The sequence below is a fragment of the Syngnathus scovelli genome, unplaced genomic scaffold, assembly GCF_024217435.2.
Source record: "Syngnathus scovelli strain Florida unplaced genomic scaffold, RoL_Ssco_1.2 HiC_scaffold_521, whole genome shotgun sequence".
In the NCBI taxonomy this organism is placed as follows: domain Eukaryota; kingdom Metazoa; phylum Chordata; class Actinopteri; order Syngnathiformes; family Syngnathidae; genus Syngnathus; species Syngnathus scovelli.
This window is the reverse complement of record NW_026061628.1, coordinates 1681-10000: the sequence shown is the minus strand read 5'-3', so window position 1 is coordinate 10000 and position 8320 is coordinate 1681.

The window sequence follows — 8320 nt, the reverse complement described above, 5'->3', positions numbered from 1 at the left end:
AAGGCCGCCTACGCCGGATTCGGCCCCGCTCATTCGTCGGAGTGACCGCCCGACGCGGGCATCGCTAGATTAGCCGTGGCCCCGATCCTTCCCCATCGACAGCCTTTCGCCCCCTTCGCTCCGGCCTCTGAGGCGGCCGGTACCCCTTTCTTGGATGAGACAGAACCCTTGACGGGCCGTTCGCAGATTTTTGCCCGGGCTTTATTTACCGAGGCGGCCGGTACCTCCGTCTGCCTTGGATGGACCGCATCCGCAGATTTTCGTCCGGCCTTAGCTTAAGGAGACGGCCGTTGCCTCCGATCCTCCGGGCTAGAGCCGGGTGAGGTCGTCTCGAACCACGTGCCTGAAGGCCGCCTACGCCGGATTCGGCCCCGCTCATTCGTCGGAGTGACCGCCCGACGCGGGCATCGCTAGATTAGCCGTGGCCCCGATCCTTCCCCATCGACAGCCTTTCGCCCCCTGTACTCCGGCCTGTTAATAGAGGCGGCCGGTACCCCCACCTTGGATGAGCCAGAATCCTTGACGGACCATTCGCAGATTTTTGCCCGGGCTTTGTTTACCGAGGCGGCCGGTACCTCCGTCTGCCTTGGATGGACCGCATCCGCAGATTTTCGTCCGGCCTTAGCTTAAGGAGACGGCCGTTGCCTCCGATCCTCCGGGCTAGAGCCGGGTGAGGTCGTCTCGAACCACGTGCCTGAAGGCCGCCTCGCGCCGGATTCGGCCCCGCTCATTCGTCGGAGTGACCGCCCGACGCGGGCATCGCTAGATTAGCCGTGGCCCCGATCCTTCCCCATCGACAGCCTTTCGCCCCCTGTACTCCGGCCTGTTAGTAAGGCGGCCGGTACCCCCTTTCTTGGATGAGCCAGAATCCTTGACGGACCGTTCGCAGATTTTTGCCCGGCCTGTGTTTAAGGAGGCGGCCGGTACCTCCTTCCTTGGATGACCCACTACCCTTGACGGGCCCATTCGCAGATTTTTGCCCGGCCTGTTAATAGAGGCGGCCGGTACCCCCTTTCTTGGATGACCTACTACCCTTGACGGGCCATTCGCAGATTTTTGCCCGGCCTGTGTTTAAGGAGGCGGCCGGTACCTCCTTCCTTGGATGACCCACTACCCTTGACGGGCCCATTCGCAGATTTTTGCCCGGCCTGTTAATAGAGGCGGCCGGTACCCCCCTTTCTTGGATGACCTACTACCCTTGACGGGCCATTCGCAGATTTTTGCCCGGCCTGTGTTTAAGGAGGCGGCCGGTACCTCCTTCCTTGGATGACCCACTACCCTTGACGGGCCCATTCGCAGATTTTTGCCCGGCCTGTTAATAGAGGCGGCCGGTACCCCCTTTCTTGGATGACCTACTACCCTTGACGGGCCATTCGCAGATTTTTGCCCGGCCTGTGTTTAAGGAGGCGGCCGGTACCTCCTTCCTTGGATGACCTTCTACCCTTGACGGGCCATTCGTGGATTTTTGCCCGGCCTGTGTTTAGGGAGGCGACCGGTCCTCCGTAACTTGATCGGATTTCCCTTCCGGCCTGAGTTTATGGAGGCGGCCGGTCCTCCGTAGCTTGATTGGATTTCCCTTCCGGCCTGTGTTTATGGAGGCGGCCGGTCCTCCGTAGCTTGATTGGATTTCCCTTCCGGCCTGAGTTTATGGAGGCGGCCGGTCCTCCGTAGCTTGATCGGATTTCCCTTCCAGCCTGTGTTTAAGGAGGCGGCTGGTCCTCCCCGGTCGGTTGCCAAGCGACCGGGACCCGCAAGTGGGCAGGAACCGTCCACCCAACGCCGGCGAGCCGGGGCCGGTGGGGGCCCTACCAAGGCGGGTCTAACTTCAGGCGGTGCAAACGGGGGAGGGGGGTAAGGACGGCTGCCGGGAGCAGACAGCCGTCCCCGGGAGGGGGTAGTAGCTTCGCGGCGGCCGCCGGGAGCAGACGGCCGTCCGCGGATTCTGCCAATGCCTGTAGGACTTTGAATATTTCACAGCCGTGCTGTGGCACTTAGAAAATTTTTCAGAGATGTGGCACTTAGAAAGTTTTTCAGAGATGTGGCACTTAGAAATTTTTTCAGAGATGTGGCACTTAGAAATTTTTTGAGAGATGTGGCACTTAGAAATTTTTTGAGAGATGTGGCACTTTGAAAATTTTTGAGAAATGTGGCACTTAGAAAATTTTCTCTCTCTCTCTCTGGAAGTGCCGTGCCTTCTTCAGTTCTGCTATCCGAGCAGGGGACGCTTGCTGGCGGCCGTTACCAGCGCTCGGACCAGGCCCAATTGATTTGCATGGAAAACAATTGCGTCCCCCATGCTCGTTCTGACTATATTTTGCGAAAGGGGGGTAAAGTGATGAGTACACTAAGTGGGGGGACCAACCCATGTACTCTAGAAAAAGTACATGGGTTGACAAAAGACCAGTTGGTAATGCACCCCTGGTACCCCAACCCCTGGTACCTTTAGGCACTTAGAAAAAATTTCGCCCAAATTTGGAGGTCGCTCCAGGGAAGAGGCCGAATTTTCGCCTATTACGGCCGACCGCGGGAACCAGCCGAGGCGGACGCTTTTCGGCGCAAGAGCCGTTGGCACTTAGAAAATATTCGCTAAACTTCAAAGGACCTCCAGGGGAAGAGGCCGAATTGTCACTTTTTCTGGCCGACATCGGGAACCAGCCGAGTCGGACTCTTTACGGCGGAGCAGCCGTTGGCACTTAGAAAATATTCGCCAAACTCGGCCGGACTTCCAGGGGAAGAGGCCGAATTGTCACTTGTTCTGCCCGACATCGGGAACCAGCCGAGTCGGACACTTTAAGGCGGAGCAGCCGTTGGCACTTAGAAAATATTCGCCAAACTTGAACGGACCTCCAGGGGAAGAGGCCGAATTTTCACCTGTTCTGGCCGACATCGGGAACCAGCCGAGTCGGACGCTTTAAGGCGGAGCAGCCGTTGGCACTTAGAAAATATTCGTTAAACTTGAAAGGACCTCCAGGGGAAGAGGCCGAATTGTCACTTGTTCTGGCCGACATCGGGAACCAGCCGAGTCGGACGCTTTACGGCGGAGCAGCCGTTGGCACTTAGAAAATATTCGCCAAAATGTTCCGGACCTCCAGGGGAAGAGGCCAAATTTTCACTTGTTCTGGCCGACTGGGTGAACCGGCCGAGGCGGACACTTTACGGCGGAGCAGCCGTTGGCACTTAGAAAATATTCGTTAAACTTCAACTGACCTCCAGGGGAAGAGGCCGAATTTTCACTTGTTCTGGCCGACATCGGGAACCAGCCAAGTCGGACCCTTTACGGCTGAGCAGCCGTTGGCACTTAGGAAATATTTGCCTTAACTCGGCCGGACTTCCAGGGGAAGAGGCCGGATTTTCACTTGTTCTGGCCGACATCGGGAACCAGCCGAGTCGGACACTTAAAGGCTGAGCAGCCGTTGGCACTTAGGAAATATTTGCCTTAACTCGGCCGGACTTCCAGGGGAAGAGGCCGAATTTTCACTTGTTCTGGCCGACATCGGGAACCAGCCGAGTCGGACGCTTTACGGCGGAGCAGCCGTTGGCACTTAGAAAATATTCGTTAATCTTGAACGGACCTCCAGGGGAAGAGGCCGAATTTTCACTTGTTCTGGCCGACATCGGGAACCAGCCGAGTCGGACTCTTTACGGCGGAACAGCCGTTGGCACTTAGGAAATATTCGCCGAACTCGGCCGGACTTCCAGGGGAAGAGGCCGATTTTTCACTTGTTCTGGCCGACATCGGGAACCAGCCGAGTCGGACTCTTTACGGCGGAGCAGCCGTTGGCACTTAGGAAATATTTGCCAAAATGTTCCGGACCTCCAGGGGAAGAGGCCGAATATTCACTTGTTCTGGCCGACATCGGGAACCAGCCGAGTCGGACACTTTACGGCGGAGCAGCCGTTGGCACTTAGGAAATATTCGTTAAACTTCAACTGACCTCCAGGGGAAGAGGCCGAATTTTCACTTGTTCTGGCCGACATCGGGAACCAGCCGAGTCGGTCTCTTTACGGCGGAGCAGCCGTTGGCACTTAGGAAATATTCGCCGAACTTGGCCGGACTTCCAGGGGAAGAGGCCGGATTTTCACTTGTTCTGGCCGACATCGGGAACCAGCCGAGTCGGACACTTTACGGCGGAGCAGCCGTTGGCACTTAGGAAATATTCGCCAAAATGTTCCGGACCTCCAGGGGAAGAGGCCGAATTTTCGCTCGTTCGGGCCGACATCGGGAACCAGCCGAGTCGGACACTTTAAGGCTGAGCAGCCGTTGGCACTTAGGAAATATTCGCCTTAACTCGGCCGGACTTCCAGGGGAAGAGGCCGGATTTTCACTTGTTCTGGCCGACATCGGGAACCAGCCGAGTCGGACTCTTTACGGCGGAACAGCCGTTGGCACTTAGGAAATATTCGCCGAACTCGGCCGGACTTCCAGGGGAAGAGGCCGATTTTTCACTTGTTCTGGCCGACATCGGGAACCAGCCGAGTCGGACCCTTTACGGCGGAACAGCCGTTGGCACTTAGGAAATATTCGCCTTAACTCGGCCGGACTTCCAGGGGAAGAGGCCGGATTTTCACTTGTTCTGGCCGACATCGGGAACCAGCCGAGTCGGACTCTTTACGGCGGAACAGCCGTTGGCACTTAGGAAATATTCGCCGAACTCGGCCGGACTTCCAGGGGAAGAGGCCGATTTTTCACTTGTTCTGGCCGACATCGGGAACCAGCCGAGTCGGACCCTTTACGGCGGAACAGCCGTTGGCACTTAGGAAATATTCGCCTTAACTCGGCCGGACTTCCAGGGGAAGAGGCCGGATTTTCACTTGTTCTGGCCGACATCGGGAACCAGCCGAGTCGGACTCTTTACGGCGGAACAGCCGTTGGCACTTAGGAAATATTCGCCGAACTCGGCCGGACTTCCAGGGGAAGAGGCCGATTTTTCACTTGTTCTGGCCGACATCGGGAACCAGCCGAGTCGGACCCTTTACGGCGGAACAGCCGTTGGCACTTAGGAAATATTTGCCTTAACTCGGCCGGACTTCCAGGGGAAGAGGCCGGATTTTCACTTGTTCTGGCCGACATCGGGAACCAGCCGAGTCGGACTCTTTACGGCGGAACAGCCGTTGGCACTTAGGAAATATTCGCCGAACTCGGCCGGACTTCCAGGGGAAGAGGCCGATTTTTCACTTGTTCTGGCCGACATCGGGAACCAGCCGAGTCGGACTCTTTACGGCGGAACAGCCGTTGGCACTTAGGAAATATTTGCCTTAACTCGGCCGGACTTCCAGGGGAAGAGGCCGGATTTTCACTTGTTCTGGCCGACATCGGGAACCAGCCGAGTCGGACTCTTTACGGCGGAACAGCCGTTGGCACTTAGGAAATATTCGCCGAACTCGGCCGGACTTCCAGGGGAAGAGGCCGATTTTTCACTTGTTCTGGCCGACATCGGGAACCAGCCGAGTCGGACCCTTTACGGCGGAACAGCCGTTGGCACTTAGGAAATATTTGCCTTAACTCGGCCGGACTTCCAGGGGAAGAGGCCGGATTTTCACTTGTTCTGGCCGACATCGGGAACCAGCCGAGTCGGACTCTTTACGGCGGAACAGCCGTTGGCACTTAGGAAATATTCGCCGAACTCGGCCGGACTTCCAGGGGAAGAGGCCGATTTTTCACTTGTTCTGGCCGACATCGGGAACCAGCCGAGTCGGACTCTTTACGGCGGAACAGCCGTTGGCACTTAGGAAATATTCGTTAATCTTGAACGGACCTCCAGGGGAAGAGGCCGAATTTTCACTTGTTCTGGCCGACATCGGGAACCAGCCGAGTCGGACGCTTTACGGCGGAGCAGCCGTTGGCACTTAGGAAATATTTGCCTTAACTCGGCCGGACTTCCAGGGGAAGAGGCCGAATTTTCACTTGTTCTGGCCGACATCGGGAACCAGCCGAGTCGGACCCTTTAAGGCTGAGCAGCCGTTGGCACTTAGGAAATATTTGCCTTAACTCGGCCGGACTTCCAGGGGAAGAGGCCGATTTTTCACTTGTTCTGGCCGACCGGGGGAACCAGCCGAGTCGGACACTTTACGGCGGAGCAGCCGTTGGCACTTAGGAAATATTCGCCAAAATGTTCCGGACCTCCAGGGGAAGAGGCCGAATTTTCACTTGTTCTGGCCGACCGGGGGAACCAGCCGAGGCGGACACTTTACGGCGGAGCAGCCGTTGGCACTTTGAAAATATTCGCCAAAATGTTCCGGACCTCCAGGGGAAGAGGCCGAATTTTCACTTGTTCTGGCCGACCGGGGGAACCAGCCGAGGCGGACACTTTACGGCGGAGCAGCCGTTGGCACTTTGAAAATATTCGCCAAAATGTTCCGGACCTCCAGGGGAAGAGGCCGAATTTTCGCTCGTTCGGGCCGACCGGGAGAACCAGCCGAGGCGGACACTTTACGGCGGTTGAGCCGTTGGCACTTAGAAATTATTCAGACTTCCATAAACACACATCGGCCTTTTGCCGTCACTGCCCGGGATGGGCACCGTGGTAGCTAGGACAGTTCGTGTGACAGCTTCCGCTGGCACTTAGACAATTTTTAAAATGAAAATAAACAGTTCTGCACATACGTGCCGACTATATTTTGCGAAAGGGGGGTAAAGTGATGAGTACACTAAGTGGGGGGACCAAGTACATAAAGCCTACCCCTGGTACCTCAGAGAGGCCGAATTGACACATTTTGTGTCCGACCGCGGGAACCAGACGAGGCGGACGCTTTTCGGCGCAAGAGCCGTTGGCACTTAGAAAATATTCGTTAATCTTGAACGGACCTCCAGGGGAAGAGGCCGAATTTTCACTTGTTCTGGCCGACATCGGGAACCAGCCGAGTCGGACGCTTTACGGCGGAGCAGCCGTTGGCACTTTGAAAATATTCGTTAAACTTCAACTGACCTCCAGGGGAAGAGGCCGAATTTTCACTTGTTCTGGCCGACATCGGGAACAGCCGAGTCGGACGCTTTACGGCGGAGCAGCCGTTGGCACTTAGAAAATATTCGTTAAACTTCAACTGACCTCCAGGGGAAGAGGCCGAATTTTCACTTGTTCTGGCCGACATCGGGAACCAGCCGAGTCGGACGCTTTACGGCGGAGCAGCCGTTGGCACTTAGAAAATATTCGTTAATCTTGAACGGACCTCCAGGGGAAGAGGCCGAATATTCACTTGTTCTGGCCGACATCGGGAACCAGCCGAGTCGGACGCTTTACGGCGGAGCAGCCGTTGGCACTTAGAAAATATTCGTTAATCTTGAACGGACCTCCAGGGGAAGAGGCCGAATATTCACTTGTTCTGGCCGACATCGGGAACCAGCCGAGTCGGACTCTTTACGGCGGAACAGCCGTTGGCACTTAGGAAATATTCGCCGAACTTGGCCGGACTTCCAGGGGAAGAGGCCGATTTTCACTTGTTCTGGCCGACATCGGAACCAGCCGAGTCGGACACTTTACGGCGGAGCAGCCGTTGGCACTTAGGAAATATTTGCCAAATGTTCCGGACCTCCAGGGGAAGAGGCCGAATATTCACTTGTTCTGGCCGACATCGGGAACCAGCCGAGTCGGACACTTTAAGGCTGAGCAGCCGTTGGCACTTAGGAAATATTCGCCTTAACTCGGCCGGACTTCCAGGGAAGAGGCCGGATTTTCACTTGTTCTGGCCGACATCGGGAACCAGCCGAGTCGGACACTTTAAGGCTGAGCAGCCGTTGGCACTTAGGAAATATTTGCCTTAACTCGGCCGGACTTCCAGGGGAAGAGGCCGGATTTTCACTTGTTCTGGACGACCGGGGGAACCGGCCGAGTCGGACACTTTACGGCGGAGCAGCCGTTGGCACTTAGGAAATATTTGCCAAAATGTTCCGGACCTCCAGGGGAAGAGGCCGGATTTTCACTTGTTCTGGCCGACATCGGGAACCAGCCGAGGCGGACACTTTACGGCGGAACAGCCGTTGGCACTTAGGAAATATTCGCCAAAATGTTCCGGACCTCCAGGGGAAGAGGCCGATTTTTCACTTGTTCTGGCCGACATCGGGAACCAGCCGAGTCGGACCCTTTACGGCGGAACAGCCGTTGGCACTTAGGAAATATTTGCCTTAACTCGGCCGGACTTCCAGGGAAGAGGCCGGATTTTCACTTGTTCTGGCCGACATCGGGAACCGGCCGAGTCGGACACTTTAAGGCTGAGCAGCCGTTGGCACTTAGGAAATATTCGCCTTAACTCGGCCGGACTTCCAGGGGAAGAGGCCGGATTTTCACTTGTTCTGGCCGACATCGGGAACCAGCCGAGTCGGACA